This window comes from Gigantopelta aegis, chromosome 12, assembly GCF_016097555.1.
Source record: "Gigantopelta aegis isolate Gae_Host chromosome 12, Gae_host_genome, whole genome shotgun sequence".
NCBI lineage: Eukaryota > Metazoa > Mollusca > Gastropoda > Neomphalida > Peltospiridae > Gigantopelta > Gigantopelta aegis.
This window is the reverse complement of record NC_054710.1, coordinates 5,256,644-5,275,949: the sequence shown is the minus strand read 5'-3', so window position 1 is coordinate 5,275,949 and position 19,306 is coordinate 5,256,644. Positions and strand designations below refer to the sequence as shown.

General features: G+C 36.1%; 1 protein-coding gene across 2 annotated transcripts in view; it reads left to right on the top strand.

Moving 5' to 3' along the window:
* The first annotated feature begins 6,160 nt into the window (after positions 1-6,160).
* LOC121386418 overlaps positions 6,161-19,306 on the top strand; it is a 29,189-nt gene continuing 16,043 nt past the window's right edge. The window contains exons 1-3 of one of the 2 annotated variants that reach the window (XR_005959649.1): positions 6,161-6,238; positions 8,362-8,434; positions 16,457-16,786. The gene's annotated coding sequence lies outside the window, so the exon portion shown is untranslated. The remainder of the gene's footprint in view (positions 6,239-8,361; positions 8,435-16,456; positions 16,787-19,306) is intronic. The other variant, XM_041517306.1, reaches the window with a different exon arrangement.

The window sequence follows — 19,306 nt, the reverse complement described above, 5'->3', positions numbered from 1 at the left end:
TAATGCTATTTTACTTTATTCCTTAGTGTCATTATTATATTGTCAATATGTTGGACTCGTGGAGGCCCTACCGTCGTGTTTCTTTATTCCTTAAAATTACCGACATCGGGTCCACATGACTTGTGTAAATTGACTTCAAATGGAGGAGGATTAATTAACATTCGGTGCGTGTCACATGACGGCACACGTGCCAGATCAACAAGACCAAATCATTTAATTTGTTTATGATTTTTAAGCCCCCTGTTGTTAGAATTTGTTTTCAATTATTATATTCATCTGCAAAATGTATGCTACATGTGTGTGCCTCTAGTATAGTGAATAGTATATCATTTCATAACAATTGTAAATAATTTTGAGTGCACAAATTGTGTTAATTGAGAATCACTTCCAGTGGCGTAGGAAGGTGCAAACAAAGTTGGAGGGGGGGGGGGGGGGGGGGGGGGGGGGGGCTTTTATATTTACATACTTTTACACTATAATTATAAAGCAAAATAAAATAGAGGGTTTCCTCTAAAAAACAGTATCAGAATGACCATATAGTTGACGTCCAATAGCTGATGATAAGATAAAAAAAATCAATGTGCTCTAGTGGCGTCGTTAAATAAAACAAACTTTACTTTACTTTTTCGATGGTACATATTTCTGTCTATTGTTAGCTATATAAACGTAATCCAGCACCAGAAACCTGAGCGCTTGACATCAGATTCTGACTAGTTTCATTTGATATATCGTTCCCCTTTCTTGTCCAGTCATGGCAAAACAAAAGAATCGCCAATCAGGCTTGACGAATATGGCATCTTACTGTTGACCTGCATGGAACACAATTTCATGTAATTTATTTTCCGTTCTTTACATGCAGATAAACACGTTAGTTTCCCCTCCTATTCCGGTTTGGGCATCAGCATGCGTATACTAACTTTACGTCTGTTACTATATTTAGCTTATTGCGTAATTTCTGAGGAGGTGGCCTTATTTTTGTTTCCTTTTGTAACTTTTTTATGCCATCATAAATATAAGAAAAAATTGGTATTTCAGAACTACAGCTAGACTACAAATTTTATTTTAAAAAATGGCCTTTGTATTTTTCTACTTATTTAATTACTTAATTACTTACTTCTAATTACTTAAACTTACCCCACAAAAAAGAAGAAACTCTTTATTGCTATATTACGCGACACACCATGATTGAGCGATATTAGTTCAGGGCCCTGTTTACGAAGCGATCTTAGTGTCACCTTAAAGGGACATTCCCGAGTTTGCTGCATTGTAAGATGTTTCCGACTAATAAAATATTTCTACGATTAAACTTGCATATTAAATATATTTTCTTGTTTAGAATATCAATGTCTGTATATTCTATGTGTTTCTGGTTATCTTAATATTTGTAAGAAGCATAAAACTGGATTTTGTCTTTAAATATTTTCGTACGTACGAAAAAATCTTTTTTAGAAAATAAAATGAAATTTAACCCAGTACAAATATTAGAACGACCAGAAACACGTTTAGTATACAACCACTAATATTTTATGCATAAAAATATATTTGATATGTAATTACACTCGTTAAAAAGTCTCTGTTAGTCGATAACATCTTAAAAAGTGCAGCAAACTCAGGAATGTCCCTTTAAGTGCATAGCTATCTTATGCAGTTACGGTGATCTTAGCCCTAAGATTGCTTTGTAAAACGGGACCCAGGTTGTTTGCCCATTACCATCCGCCTATAACAAGCTTTACATAATAAATACATTATCAGGACCGTATTTCTGCATTTGGCAAAGTTGCCCAAGTACTCTGACTGACATTTCGACGGTTATGGGACTCTCGTTACAATCAGAGACCAAGCTATGCATTGTTTTACGTAATCGCTCCCCACCAAACGGTAGTAAAAAATTCCCGCTCTAATACCACAACAAATCCTATGTTTGACGTCAAATACATTTACATGGATCATTTTCGAGTTGATTTAAAAAACAAAATCAAATTTATCACTAATATACACCCAGGGGATCATTTTCGAGTTGATTATGAATCAAGTGGACCCTTTTTCTATCTTGTTTTTGCACTACCAGAAACTCCATATGTACATGTATAAACCTGTATGTTTTAGTTCTGAGAGTGGACCATTCGCTTCAGCGGGGGGGGGGGGGGGGGGGGGGGGGGGGGGGTCGCCCTACCCCCCCACCCCCCCCCCCCAGCCTACGCCCATGACACTACAGAAAGAAACCCGACAACACCCACGTTCACTAAGGTCACATGATCGCCCATTCGGTGATTCCGTGTAACAGGGGCCGTCTCATGAATACAAAATTACGACAAGAGATCGAGTTTATTAGCAGACATGACTGGGGTGTCATAATAGCTGTACTTATTCTAATGAGCTCTGTCCGGTTTAGTACACTTGTCTGAATGGCAGTCCTCCTTATGATGGTGCAAGCGGGATGACATCTCAGGAGAGATGGATGTGTGGCTGTCGTCCGATAGACGACGTCGGGGCACTATATAGTATATAGTCTTTCCCACAGGGAACGCATTTTTGTATATATACCATGGTATTTACTACAAGTTATTTATGTCTGAGCCGAAAATAGTGAATTATTATTATTATTACTATTATTATTTATTATTTATTTATTTTTAGTTATTTATTATTTATTTTGTTATTTCAAAACACTGTTACTTTTTTTTTTTTTTTTTTTTTTTTTTTTTTTACGTCAAATCAAAATGAAATTATTTACAAAAAAACAATGTTCATGAATGACTACACATGGCAATGTATGTCTCGTTCGACTCTGCATTGTGCAGAAATAGGGTCTTGATAATGTATTTATTATGTAAAGTTTGTCATAGGCGGATAGTAATGGGCAAACAATCCATTTTTTAGGGTTCGTTCACACCAGAACCGCGCGGATAACTACGGGTTCACAGTGCCGCGGAATGTTCGCGTGGAAACCGCACCGCGATTCAAAATATAGTCACGTGTTCATATTGAATTGTGGAAGGTTTGGCGTGTGTATCTGGATTTGTTTCCTAGGGCAAGAAAAGAAATGCGAACGAAGCCATATAGAGGGATTTGAGGGCCTTCAGTCGCCTCGACACCCCCACCCCCATATTAAAGTAATTATTTGCTTTTGGGCTGATACCCATACATTCACATGTTGGTACCATTTTGACAGGCGGGGCTCACTATATTAAAGGGACATTCCTGAGTTTGCCGCATTGTAAGATGTTTCCAACTAATAAAACATTTCTACAATTAAACTTGCATATTAAATATAGTTCTTGTTTAGAATGTCTTCAAATAATTTCGTACATACGAAAAATATAATAATTAGGAAATGAAATTTAACCTAGTACAAATATTAGAACGACCAGAAATACGTTTAATAAACAGCCACTAATATTTTATACAGAAAAATATATTTGATATGAAATTACATTCGCTAAAAAGTATGTTACCGGCCTCGGTGGCGTCGTGGTTAGGCCATCGGTCTACAGCCTGGTTCGGATCCCTTGCTACCTGTCATAAAAGAGTAGCCTATGTGGCGACAGCGGGTTTCCTCTAAAAAACCAGTGTCAGAATGACAGTATGTTTGACGTCCAATAGCCGATGATAAGATAAACAAATCAATGTGCTCTAGTGGCGTCGTTAAATAAAACACACTTTAAATCAAACTTTACTTTAAAAAGTCTGTTAGTCGATAACATCTTAAAAATTGCAGCAAGCTCAGGAATGTCCCTTTAATGGGACCTTAGGAATATCATTACCAAACGTTTGATATCCAATAACCGATGATTAATTAATCAATGTGCTCTAGTGGTATTATTAAACAAAACAAACTTCATTTTTAGGAATATAAATGAATGAAAATCAATTTGCATTTGGATTATTAGCGATATACTCAACTTTCACAGGTTTTGGGCAAATCTAGGTATTTTGTAGCAAGAAAATCTCAAAACCACTGTTTCTGCCATTTTCCTAAAAACTGATATTTTTACCGCACAAATTGACTATTCTGCCTAAAAAAATATATACTGTTAACAAAGGTAACTAAACAAACCTGCCATGGTATCTCAGAATGGGTTTGCCACCGAAAGCACCCGAATATTCCATATGAATCCTGAGATACTAATTTTTAACGTTTTGTCACCATAAAAAGTTTTTTCTTCTTTTTTTTTTGCAACAAAGCAACCGTTGCCATGGAAACCCCTTTGAGAAATATTTTAATAAATGGTATTTAAAAAATCAACATTTGCACTGGTCATAATTTCCATTTTCTTTTTTCTCTTTTTAGGCCTACATACCTTTTTTTTTTATATAAGAAAAAAACTTTAACAAAAGAAAACCACGTAATTTTACCCCCAAAACATATTTCCCCCCACAAAAGATAGAAACAGTGGCGTCGGAACTGGGGCGGCAGTGGCGTTGGCCGCCGCCCCAATATTTGGACAAAAAAACCCACAAAAAAACACCTTTAATTTTTGGGTGTGATGTCGGGATCGGGAAGTTAATTTTAGTAATGCCAGCAACAAACGCCACAAGCGAAAGATCATTTCCTGCTTTGCGCAGGGTCAAAACCTACTTCCGTTCCAGCATGACGCAAGAACGATTAAACCATGTGATGTTGCTTCATGTACATAGAGACGCCACTGACAATATGGATTTATGTCATGTTGCAAACACGTTTACAAGTTGTAAAGAATCTCGAATGGCAAATTTCGGCAAATTCTAGGTGTACATGTAATATGCAGGAGGCGATATAGTGGCTATCTGTGTACGTAAAATTTCAATGTGAGACTCACTGATATTTATTACTTAATGGGTTGATAAGTATATCAGCCAATTGATATCAATGAGTCTGAGATTGGGATGTTTCATAACCTTGGATACAAATCTTACTTGTTTCCCTGTCAATGGTAGTGTGAAGAATGTAGATCCTAACCAAATGGCATAGTGGCAAAATCCAGGCTGAAAATACAAAGGGATAGATTCCAGGTTCTGTAATCAATCACATGGATCAAGGGTCGTAACTCTTTCTTTTTATGAGTCAAAGCCCAGGCCAAGCTACTAAATGCTATAGGCTATCATTTAGTAACTTGTATTGATGTGTAGGAGGACAGTTATAATTTAAAAGGTAAACTGAGTTATGTCACTTGGCCCATGTTTTCATCACTTTATAAGGTGATTCAATACCGTGGCTTCATATAATAGCAACAACTGACTGTACTATATTGTTTGTTTATTATATTGTAATACATTCTAAAACAGTTTACACACATGTAAAATGGTATTTGGTGAGACCTCATACAAACTTTTTCATTGTCATAAAATTATCGGTGATATACGTTTTTTTTACCAGTAACTTTGCTACAAAAATATGTATGAGGTACCTACTGAAGTTGTATCTTAAATGCAGCAGAATGCAGGAAATGGCATCTAGAATTCAATTTTTTGTCGGGGGGGGGGGGCATGCCCCTGGCCCCCCCCCCCACCCCTAGCATTCCCTCGCTTCGCTCGGTCGACATCCGCCTCCCCAATATTAATTTGCTTCCGACGCCCCTGAAAAATACCACATGGGATTGATCTGTATATTTTTCCGATATATTATTTATTTATTTATTTATTTATTACACAGGTGGAAAGAGTACACACATAACATTTTATCTGCCCAGGGTGAATGTAGTTAAAATAAGAATATAGATTAACCGGTACATTCCCTGAAACACATTTAAAAGACTATTCTATACAATTAATAAATAGGCCTAAATAAGCAATAATTTGTTCACCTATAATATAATTTTTTTGAATTGTTTCACTCCCAAATTTGTTTTTAACATCATATTAGGTAACATACCAAGTTTTCACATCTATATTCATATTTGTGTTTCAATTTCTCTCAAACTAGTTCAAAATGGACAAGAACATAGCGCGGAGACCGCGCTCCAATCAGTCGACGAGCGATTCCAGCGGAAAACGCGACGTTTTCCGTTCAGAGAATTTACCGCGCGGTTTTGGTATGAACAGTTAAATGCAATGACGTAGTGAGCGATTAGTTCAGCGGCGACCGCGCGGAAAACCGCCGCGTTTTGAGGTGTTGGTGTGAACGGGCCATAAACCACAAGACGACAGAGAGCGGTCGATCATGGTGTCGCGTACTGTAGCGTCAGACGTCATTTTAATGACGTCATCATTTCAGCGTTTGGAAGATAACATTTTTAAATGTGAAGAGTTTCTTTGTGACGTAAGTTTAACTAATTTAATAAAGTAAAATAGGAAAAATACGAATGCCATTTTGTTTTTATTTGTAGTATGTAGTGTTACATTTTGTTCTTATATTTATGATGACATAAAAAGGTACAAAATAAAACAAAAATAAAGCCACCTCGTATTGACATGTTTCTTTCTTACTGTCCGAACCAACTACAAAACATTACTCTCCTACCTTTAATTACCGTTATATTTCCCCAAAATGTTGTCCACACACAAGTTGTGAAAGAAAGCATTACAGTGACACAGATTCCACATATGAGACTGTAACGATGTCGCCAGTATCGACTTCGCTGAGATAGCATAGGGCAAAATACATGCAGTTTTCTGCCGTCTGCCATTTTGCTTTTTTATGGAATACTCTTCAAGAGGGGTGAAAGGCTCCAAAGTATGTGACATAATTAATATAAAATCAATGATATTTAGTGGTATATTTAAACAAACAAAAAATAATTTTAAAAAATAATATGACGTCATCACGTTTGCTTTTATATCATAACATGTTATGACGTTGCTAGATTAAGTCATATCCTTTCACCCCTCTTGGAGAATATTCCATAAAAGGTCAACATGGCAGCCGGCACAAAATTACATGCTTTTTGCCCTATGCGATCTCATCGAAGTCGATATTGGTGACATGGTTATCACCTAGTATGTGGAATCTGTGTCATTGCAATGGTTTTTCCTAGATTTCTGTCAGGACAACATGTGAGTAAAATCTAACGAAAAATAAAGGTAGGACAGCGATTTTTGGTAGTTGTTAACATTTTGGTTCGAACATTAAGTGGTCGAATACTGGGTCCGTTGCCCTACACGAATTCGCATAGTTCATCAAGATAAACGTCTACATCACGATATTTATTATTGTGATGTTTATTGCTGTGCCGTAACGTTTATCCAGTGGGTCCAATTTTCCATATGCAGTCAGGATTTAATAAAATCAGGCGTATCATTTAAAAGCCTCAACACGTACAACATATTTTGATAAATTTAAAACTATAATATTAACTAGAATACCTTTGATAATCATTCCAGGATCAGCTGTTTGAAGATGACACATTTGAAAATTATTTTTATCCTGGTACACCGAAACATTGGCATTTCTTAGGTCGGGCGGGGACGCTCAACAAGTCATTTTTATGTGGCCTTAGTAAAACGTTATGCAATTAAGATTTTTTTTAGGGGTTTCATTTATTTGTGTTATTATTATTTTTTATTATTACAGGTCATTAGTTATTTTCAAGGTTTCATTTATATTTTTCATTATTCCTATTTTTAAAAATTATTACAGGTCATTAATTAGTCATTATAAGGGTGTCATCTATTTATTATTTTAAAAAAAATGTTCTTCATATATATATCTTACATTGTCAGTGCAATCAAAGTATGTGATATTTTTCACATGCATTAAGAATTTAGTAACATTGCAAATTAGATGTGTAGGTTTATTGACATTTAAGCAAACATACTAGGGTAACACACCCTAACTGACGTATGCATTTGCAGTCGTCAAATAATAAAAAAAAGTCATTAGCAATTTTACACTTAAAATTGTTCAGCGTTCAGGAAACAGAACAAGTTAAGCACTAGTTTATTTTGATGTAAGGATATCCAAAATGACGTCATTCGAGTTTGATATAATTTCCATTCAAAAAGACACTGCACCACATATTCTTACGCCATTTGAATATCTAGTAATGGCGAACTGAAATTAAAGTTGTGTGTACAGTTTACCAAAATACGTTGTATTAAGCTTGAGATTATATGATAAACAAATTATTTCCCTCGTGTGTTTCGGTATCATCAATATCATATATTAGGAATAAATATATGATATTGAGGATACCGAAGAGCACTGGTAATCTATCTCTCCCCCTCTCCCCCCTCCTCCTCCCCCTCCCCCTCCCCCCCCCTCCCTCTCTCTCTCTCTCTCTCTCTCTCTCTCTCTCTCTCTCTCTCTCTCTCTGGTAATTTAATAGTGGTGAACTGTATCATTCAGTATGATTGACTCCAACTATTTTCTTTTCCTATCCCATCGGGCATGGCACCCTGGTTAAAAAATATAATTGAAACTTTTTTGTGTTCTGTTATTTGCAGACAAAAACAATGAGCTTAACTGGTGCAGCAGCCATACTGTTTGCCTTCTTGCTTACCGTGAAGCGCATTACAGGTAATGATGACTACTACTTATTAGCAGCGTTCGAAATAAGCACTTGTCCGTTTGTCCTGACAAGTACAAATCTGTAGTGGTTGTCCAGTGGACACACAAACATGTTCAATGCAGTTTCGTTTTGAGCTGTCAAAAACTATCATCCTTGTACTTGAATAAAACAAACCATATATTTGGAAAAGTAAAACTATATGTAGACAAGTATATTTCTGGATACATTTGTCCGGTGGACTGGCACAGAATTCTGTTTATTTCTATAAATGATTAGTCCCCTATTGGTTCAACTGGAGGGGACTATATGTTTGATATCTGTCCTGTCTGTCTCTGTCGGTCCGTCGGTCCCACATATAGTTTTACAAATGTTTGTTTTTGTTTTTGTTTTTTGTTTTTTCACAATGCCTTGAGATAGTATGCTGAAATTTTGTGTTTGGCTTTACAATGTACTGTTACAGATCAAGTTTGTCTTTTATGGTGATTTACCTATTTTTGAAATATTCATGGCCTTTGCACTTAAGAGATACGAAAATTTGTTTGCCTGACTTTTGTTTTTAATGTCTTAAGATATTAAGCTAACATTTTGCTTATAGCTTTATTATGCACTGTTACAGATCATGTTTGATATGTTTGGAGATTTACTAATTTTTGACACAGTTATGGCTTATGAACTTAGGATATACACAAATACGTTGGGTCCGGTATTGTTTTAGTAGTACTCTCAGCATGCATACTGAATATATTAACGTTTTCGTTTGTGTTTTTTCTTGATATATTCTTGCAACCACAAATGTCGTTCCCTTGGAATTTAATTAAGCTTCAAAGTAGAACTTCTAGCTTCAGGTGTTACAGCATCAGGCGCACGGATTATGGGATTAAATGGACAGATTAATCGTCCTTTAGGAAGTTAATTTCTGTCAACAAAAGGGGAGGGGTTTAGATCAGTCGCTTGAGTGTTCGACCGAGGTGCTTGCGTTTCAGGATCTAACCACCTCAGTTTTTATGTCGTTCCAATTCTGTGTTTCAGAAAGTGCATATAAAAGACCGCTTGTTGCATTAGAAAAAAATGATGAGTATGTGTTATAAATACCAAATGTTTGACATTCAGTAACCAATGATCAATTAATCAGTGTGTTATAGTGGTGTTGTTAAACAACAACAACAACAAAACAAAACCCAACGTTAACGTAAAATGCGTTTTCCCATTTCATGTCCTTTATTTTATCACATAGGTCTGCTATTTTTTTATTAATTAATATTCACATCTGAAATGTTTACCATTTACAAACAACATAAACTCATCAAAGGATGTTACATGTACTGTTTAATTAGAACACATTCAGCCTTCTTGTGGAGGATCAAATATCAAGAATTTGAGATTGTCAGTATCTTGTATGATGTTCATTTGCATGAATAACGGCGGTACAGCGCCGCCGCATACTGCTGGTAGGTTGGTTTATCTCATGTACCGTAATGTTGTTCCAATCCTGTTTAAGAGCAAGTTCAAGGTCATGAACACTGTTAATGTTTTGGTGATATTCTCGAATCCTTCTACCCATGATGCCCCAAGCATGATCTATTGAAGAAAGGGAACGGCTATCACTGGTCGGAGGGCACGTAACCCAGCAAACGGGTACGCGGTGTTTGTGGATGTAGTGTTGTCTCTGTAGCTTGCTGCAAGTCCTTTGCTAAATGTGTAGCAGCACTGAATCTGTTACGTCGTGAGGATGTCACTAAATAACGATCTTCCCTTGGGGTCGTAGCACGTGGACGACCGGAACGGTGTCTGACTCTGACTGTGCCAGTTTGCTGTAGACGGTTCGCCATACGTACTAATGTCGTGTAATGCACATTAAAATTGTGTGCATTACACAATGCTTTCTCCAGCTGCGAGTTTACCGATAGCCTCATGACGTTGATTTTCGGGCATTCCAGGACGTCGTCCGATCGCAAAAGCATGTGTTGTACTCGTTTCCACACACGTGTAACATAAACAACTCAAAACGAGTTTTGTTGTTGAATAACTGCATGCAATTACTGCTTAAAACGCTAAATTAACCTTTTCACGTTCTGCACGTGCATCGACGACAAAACGAGCCAAAAAGTTCAAAAGAGTCATGCTCATGAACCTTTGCCTTAACACAACAGGAGGGCCTGGTTTTCTTTTAAGTTTATTCAACCATGACAAATCGATAGGTCATAAAATATAATTGCTAAACTTTTTTGGTTGAGTATATTACGATTTTTTTTTCTTTCCATAAATGTCTGAAATAATAACTAATATATAATATAAATTCATCTAGTCAACAACATAATGGGGATAATGTAATAAATAAAACAGTATGGTAATATATATATAACAATATCTGTTAATTGCATGTCAACCTCTTCTTTATACAGAAATACAGTGCTTGTAATAAAACTAGTATCAGATATTTATTTATATTGATGTGGACCAATAAACATTACATCTATCATTCGTTGATAAGAATTGTTGGCAAAATTATAATAATCAACATAAATCAAATTGATTTACCACTGTGTATCAAGGTCACATTGGTTGTCGTACCTATTAATTGTCATTATACAACAGTGTTGAACCGAGAAATTAGTTTTTATTGCGACCAGAACTGTTCTTGAATGTACACTAATCGTGTGACCGCTTTGGCAGATTCAACATTTTATTGAGCGTGACGAAAAACATAAAACAGGTGTATATTATGGCCTGTAGCAGGTTAGTTGAAAGTTTTTAAGACGGACAGCGGTATTGAGATTTCGTTGCAAACTACGTTGCGCCGTTAATTATAAACGGGTTCTGCCTACGTGCTTACATTGTTTTAGACACAGAAGTGTAGTGAAATAATAAGCTAGGATCGTACGAAAAACAGTTTAGAACAAATTCAGGTGTTTTTTTTTATTGTCAATATATCTGGATTCCACTAACAGTTGCATACGTAAAATTAAGGGATTTTTTTTCATTCCGTCCTACAATGGTTTAGATAATGCATAATTAGGTTATATGCCTAAACCTACCTTCCGAGTCTACATAAATAAAACAGTTTACTGATAACCGGAAAATCCTCCAAATATTTGGTCATAACTGTTATGTTATTAGATTACCAGCCGTGGCGAGTTTGGCAGTATTGTCGTAGACTTGCATGTCTTGGGAAATGTTTAATTGTTCTGAAATGCATTGAGATATACAATGCATGTGATAGTTTCCCCTTTCTTTCTAAATGTTTAGTGTGTGCTATTCTGTATTATTAGTTATATATACGTTTCGAATACTTTGTTTTAGGCCGGTAATCAATGTGTAGTCAATGCTGTTAGTCGACTAACTCCCAGCGGACAGTTTATGATCGTTTTACTGACTGATATCTTTAAGAGTACTATATATATGTCATGTTTATTTGATGCCCAGTGTTCCGTATGTGTCTTCGCTCAGATCAGGCATTTTAATCAAAATTTCCATTGTTTGACACCCAATACAATATATATATATATATATATTTTGTTTTCTTCTAGAGTTTCTTCAATCCATTAGATTACCTCTGTTCCATATATGCAGTATTTACTTGTGCTATCCATTGCATTTTTATCTTTGTGGTCCGTAGTCATATGTCCAACAGCATTTAACCATAATTAAAATGTGCTTAGTATATCCTTTTATATGAATGCGAAATATGGGGCTACAAAAATAAGAATATTATCGAAAACATACAAACACATTTCTTGAGATGCTTACTCCTTGCTAAAACACACACACTGATAGTCATGTTATATGGAGAACTAGTACGTATTCACTCCAATTAATTATTCAACAATGAATGCTTAATTTCTGGACTAGAATTGTATCTGGGAAACAAACAAAACTAATATTTTTATTACTTGCATTTATTTTACATGACTCTTCCCTAAATGGAAACAGCTATACATGGATCCAACACATATATTAATCAATTATTTAATAGCCTACGTATGACAGGTATATGGATATCCAAAAAGATTATTTTAAACAAAATATTTAAAAAATCAAATGAAGACATCATGACCAGTATCTTGAAACGTGGAACAGTAATATTGCAACTTCGTCTAGAGGGTAAAGGTACACACACAATGCTTTTAACGATAACCTAACACTAGAAAAACACTAGACAAATACCTCAAAATGCCTGAAAAACTGTAGATCACACTACCTAAATTTAGAGCATTGAATTGCTACCTCCCAATTGAAATAGGACGGCGGAACAACACACCTGTACAAAATCGATTATGCACACTATGTGTCTTAATGATATTGGCGATGAATATCATTATTTATTCTCTTGTGCCTTCTTTAAGGAACCCAGAAAATATTGGCTAAAACAATACTTTTATGTAAATTCCAGTACCCTGAAATTTAGAGAACTATTGACCAGTAATAAAGTAGGTATCGGTAAAATAATTAAATTAATTAATGATAAGTTCAGAAGACCGTATCTGTGACAATCTATATCAATATATCTGTATCAATATTAGTGGTTTAACGATACACTCGAATATTCGGTGCACCAAACAGCGACCTGTATCGTAATTGTATTCGTATTCGCGGCTGCTTGGAGCGAATACACGCGAATATTATAATGTAACTGCATGTCGTATGTTTAAGCATACGCCAGTCACGCTGTTTGAATTGAAATTCAACAGCAATTATTTTACATCAAACGCAGACACGTAGGCTTACAATATATACTATTAAGACCATCATGACAATTATTGCACACACCATCAACTTGGTAGGTCAGCAGGTTCTCAAAATCGATGAGGTACAGCATTTGTTGGGACGTATACGAAGCATTGTGACATATTTTCACAAAAAATACGACAGCAAACCATGAGCTGAAATTAAAACAAGATCTTTTACATTTGCCAAAACATAAACTGTTGACTGAAGTAAAAATACGCTGGAATAGTGCTTATGACATGATAAAGCGCTATTTAGAACAACAGCCAGCTGTTATGGCCGCTCTCATTTTACAGGTACTGAAACGAAATGAAGATTTGGACGCGCTGACTACTACTGATGTATCGACAGCAGAACAACTGGTGATACTCTTAAAACCTCTGAAAACCATGACAACTATCATATGTGATGCCAGCCAGCCAACTGTGTCCATGATATGACCTTTTCTAACGAACCTTAAAACTAGTTTTCAGCCATTGGAGACCGACACAGCTTAATAAAATATGCAAAGTAAGCTGTACTCGATGATATGGAAAAACGTTGCACGGGACCTGATATAAAAAGGGTTATGCTACAAGCCAGTGTGATTGACCCAAGGTTCAAATCGTTACCATTCATTGAGCCTGATTTGAGGATTGAAATCTTTGTGTCACTTATAGCATTAGCTGATGATTTGCAAGCCAGCCGCACAGCTCATTTAGCCGTTGCTAAAGAGGAACCTGAAGAATCAGGACTATAACTAACGGAAGAGCCAACATTACCCGCTATGCCAGATCTGTTTGATGTTCCTAATGAGCTACACACGAAACCTGTTGTTGCTGAACGGCCAGCTGGTGAACCTTCACGAAAGAAAACTGCTTTCGATTCCTTTTTTGGAGATGTTTTCGTCACCAAAGTAGAAAGTGGGACAAAACCCAGGTTACTTGTCATCGAGGGTGAAGTGACACGGTACAAAGCAGAAAATCCCATTGGGTTAAACGACTGTCCCTTAGAGTGGTGGGACCGGCCTCAGTGGCGTCGTGGTTAGGTCATCGGTCTACAGGCTGGTAGGTACTGGGTTCGGATCCCAGTCGAGGCATGGCATTTTTAATCCAGATACCCGACTCCAAATCCTGAGTGAGTGCTCTGCAAGGCTCAATGGGTAGGTGTAAACCACTTGCATTGACCAGTGATCCATAACTTGTTCAACAAAGGTCATGGTTTGTGCTATCCTGCCTGTGGGAAGCACACATAAAATATCCCTTGCTGCTAATCAGAAAGAGTAGCCCATGTAGTAGCGAAAGCGTGTTTCCTCTCAAAATCTGTGTGGTCCTTAACCATATGTCTGACGCCATATAACCGTAAATAAAATGTGTTGAGTGCGTCGGTAAATAAAACATTTCTTTCTGTTTTCTTTCCTAGTGGTGGAAACAACATGCTATTTTCTATCCATACCTGAGCAGTGTTGCCAAACATCTTCTGTGCATCCCAGCAACAAGTGTGCCAAGTTAGAGAGTGATTAGCACTGCTAGCGATGTTGTATCTGCGCAAAGAGCTGCATTTTCAGACGAACATGTTGATATGCTAGTCTTTTTGAAGAAAAACATTGTAACTGATTAAAGAATAGACCCTTTTGCTTGCCATTATCAAGATTATTTGTGTTTGTTCACTGTTCAGTTTATTTTGTATTTTGATATTTTAAGCACAGAGAACTGCACTTTATTTTGAATATATTATTATTATTATTATTATTATTATTATTTTATTTATTTATTTATTTTTATTTTATTTTTTTGTTTTGGGGGGGGGGGGGGGGGGAGATAAACTGTGTAGTGCAACTGAATAAGCAAATGCATCATAATACCATGTTTTAATTAGTATTTGTGAATTTCTGACTTGTCAGCACGTTTTTGCCTATATGCATTGCATTCATGAATAAATAGTTGTTGTATTCATCACCTTATATTCGTGATACGTATCGTATTCGCCACTCTGTGTATTCGTTACACTTATTGATTCAATATATACCACACCACTCGAGGCATTGTATTATTGTGTATATGCATTATATATTCATACCATTTCTTATTTAATACTCTCCTGTAAACCCTGTTCTATATTGGCATGTAAAACATTGTTATTCATGTTTCCCCATATGTGTAATACAGTTCTGTTCTGGTCTGTACAATAAAACATTCCTTCCTATCGAATTAAACCACGGGCCATAAAAAGGGTCATAATAGTTTAACAAAATGATAACGGTTTACTGATGGTCAATGGTTGAAGAACGTTTACGATACTAATTACTTCCACAACCATAGCTTACGCCTGTGATGATTTCATTGCTGTCTGATACTTTTGGTAAGCATTGCAGTTAATTGCTAACGCGTTTTCTGTAAGCCCCACTGCTTTTATTTACATCCAATAAGAAGTCATATTGTAAATAATCGACAACAGTTTAACTTATTGCCATGTAATTTAGAACTAGAACATATCAGTATTATTAAATTACTTTTGGACTTAGTAGTCCGATAACGCACTGGTCCATGTATGATTTCAGCTTATGTTGTAATACTACACAAAATCAATTGTTTTCCTTGTGGCCAAAACTGTTCTTAAAAGAACAGTAAGCACTGGGATTAAGCGTAACTTTAGTGAAAACCTTGGTTTTAAATAATTCAACAAGACTAGGCATATACGATTAAGATGATAGCAGATGTAATGCTTAAGATAACTTGCACGTAGATATAACTGCACGGATAATCCAAAGCAAAACCACTTCAAAGTTGAGTCGGTGTGCATCATCATTTCTTTTACTATTACAAAATACTGAATGAACAAAGTCTCGATAGAACAAACTATTTAAGGGATGGATATGTATTACCTATTTACCAAAGATATACAGTTTATAAACTAAAATAATGTTCACAGACGAGAATGTGGGTGGAGGAATAATATAAAGTATGCATAGAATAATACACTGTACACAGATATCACATTTACATTTTTATAATTACCCTTAGTCATAAACACTTCATTTTTTCATGGCTGGCAAACTGTTTATATATTAGTGTGATTATAATGTCTGTATATATGCCATAAACAAGAACGTTGACATGACGATTCCAGGAGAAGTTGCTTTATTATAAATGTCATAAAATATCACCTGTTTGAATACACGTGAATATATATATATATATTAGTTTATGCATATTTAATGATTGTTTATTTAATTAACTTTGTTTGACAGCCAATGACCGATGTATTTTTTGTGCTGGGCTGTTGGTAAAAATTCATTGATTAATTTTTTGTTTTCAAATGTAAAGCAACATCCCTGGACTGCGTGGAACCCGGAATCGAAGGGCAGGTATCGATAATAAAGTGCAAACTACCACATCCTGTTCGGTATGGAGTGCGGGTTTTTCGACCAGATTCTGTGCTAGTCGTCAATTGTAACGATGATAGCACTCAGTGTGCCACTCTGGACGCGTTCATGGACAATTACACCCTGATGTTTGATTCACGAAGAAGAATGTCTTTATGTACTTTGGTGATAGAGTCGTTCGATCCAGAAGTTGACGCTGGAGACTGGACCTTCAGTTATGGGTTCATTTGGGGAAAGCATTCACGACATTCCTGTAAGAAGACCGCAGCACGTAAGTTATATCTAATATTGATTCCCTTGTCTGGTTCTGAAAGTATTTTAGCATTCATGGAAAAATTCATGCATATGCTACTCACACAAAATGCTTTTGTTTGTTTGCTTGCGTGTTAACACCTATGAATGCAAAACAAAGAACAGACACCTTTTATTTAATTAAATTTGAATCATGTATTCATTAATAATTTAAACACAAACATAATTTATTAATTCATTATGTAAAGGGTGTTGTTTTTTTTTTTTTTTTTTTTTTTTTTTTTCGATTACCAAACACGTGTGCTGGCGGAGGGTTTCGTGGTCGAAACATATTTACATGGGGAAGCATACCACAACTGGCTTATAAACCACACTCAGTCTAGACCAGTGCCTGCAATACTCGCTGCACCTGCTCATGAATACTAGCATATAAGCCTAATTTTCATTGGTTAATGTTTGTGTTAAATCGGAGGATTTATGTACGCTGGCATGGGCAACCGTGATATAAAACGATGACAAGATTTTGAGCACTCGTTTCGTCGGTATAACTTAGTCACATGTGTGGCGTTTTCGTTAGTGTCTTAATTCCGCGTTTTCTATTATGTTTAAACGTAGATACATAAAAAAAAAGTTATTAAATGTAAAATTTACCATTTGTAGGGTCAAGATCCCAGTTAATTCGGCATTAGGTACACGGCCCTTATTCGAATTCTTACGTTCGTATAATTCTAACCTATTGTGTAATCAAAAGCGGCTTGGTGACAAGTAACGTAGGCCGCTAATTGATATCAAATTTCTGAATCTAAATGTTATAGTCACCTATCATCGGTAGCATCTTTGAACCAAATATTGTTGAACCTTTTATTTTTTTATGTTTTTATTTTTTTTGCAATGGTCACAATATGTATGGGTTCATGAGGGGTATGAAGACTATAGTATAAACATAACAAGACACTAAAGTAATAATTATTAACAAAACGACGGAGAGTGGCAGTCTTTCTAGATACGAAACACAAAACAGTATTTGATGTAGGCTGTAATCCGTGTTAAACAGAAATAGTTAGAACATTATTTCCCTCTGTTGTTGGTTTTTTATTTTTTATTTTTTTATTATTTTTTTTATTCATACATTCATGACACATTTTATTTGTAACAAATCAGATTTAAAATAATAATAATAACAATAACAATAACAAATAACAAATCAGATTTAAAATAATAATAACAATAATAATAGAAATAGAAAAAAGAACTGAGTATTTTCCACGGAACGGGGAAACAGTTTCCCTCATAGTCATAATATTCGGGTATCTTTGTATATATTCGGGATTTGCCGATCGTTAACTTGTTTTCTACTTTATACTGACGATATGTTTGCCTGCTGCATGAAAAAAAAGTTGTTGTGTTTCCGTGCTGCATAGAAAAAGGTTAATGTGTTTGCGTGTTGCATAGGAAAAGGTTGATGTGTTTGCGTGCCGCATATAAAACGTTGACAGGTCTCAGTCTATATTAATCACGTGATCAACTTTTCATTTGTTGGCCGATGTGTATTTTTGTGCTGGAGTGTCGTTAAACATTCATTCATTCATTCATTATTGTTGATACGATTGTAATGTTTTCTTACAAACTTACAAACAATTCAATCTGCTTATAACGACGTATGTGAGCTAAACTTGAAGTGTAATTTGGCTGAGTGTTGTTGTTTTTTAAATTCTGCAAATATGCATATAGTATTTTATTAAAAGCAAACAGAAATTGATAATATCTATTAATTAAAAAACTAAAACTAAAAAAGAAGTACCTCAGCGGCGTTAGTTATGACAGTGTCACATTTGACATCCAGATCATCTAGGCAGCAAAACCAAATCGTTTTAACATAATGACATTCTCTCTCTCTCTCTCTCTCTCTCTCTCTCTCTCTCTCTCTCTCTCTCTCTCTCTCTCTCTCTCTCTCTCCCCTTCCTCCCTCTCTCTCTCTCTGTCTCTCTCTCTCTCTCTCTCCTCTCTCTCTCTCTCTCTCTCTCTCTCTCTCTCTCTCTCTCTGTCTGTCTGTCTCTCTCTCTGTCTCTCTCTCTGTCTGTCTCTGTCTCTCTCTCTCTCTCTCTCTCTCTCTCTCTCTCTGTCTGTCTGTCTCTCTCTCTCTCTCTCTCTCTCTCTCTCTCTCTCTCTCTCTCTCTCTCTCTCTCTCTCTCTCTCTCTCTCTCTGTCTGTCTGTCTCTCTGTCTCTCTGTCTCTGTATGTCTGTCTGTCTGTCTGTCTGTCTGTCTCTCTCTCTCTCTCTCTCCCCTTCCTCCCTCTCTCTCTCTCTGTCTGTCTCTCTCTCTCTCTCTCTCTCTCTCTCTCTCTCTCTCTCTCTCTCTCTCTCTCTCTCTCTCTCTCTTTCTCTTTCTCCCTTCCTCTCTCTCTGTCTCTGTGTCTGTCTCTGTCTCTCTCTCTCTCTCTCTCTCTCTCTCTCTCTCTCTCTCTCTCTCTCTCTCTCTCTCTCTCTCTCTCTCTCTCTCTCTCTCTCTCTCTCTCTCTCTCTCTCGTGTGTATGTCA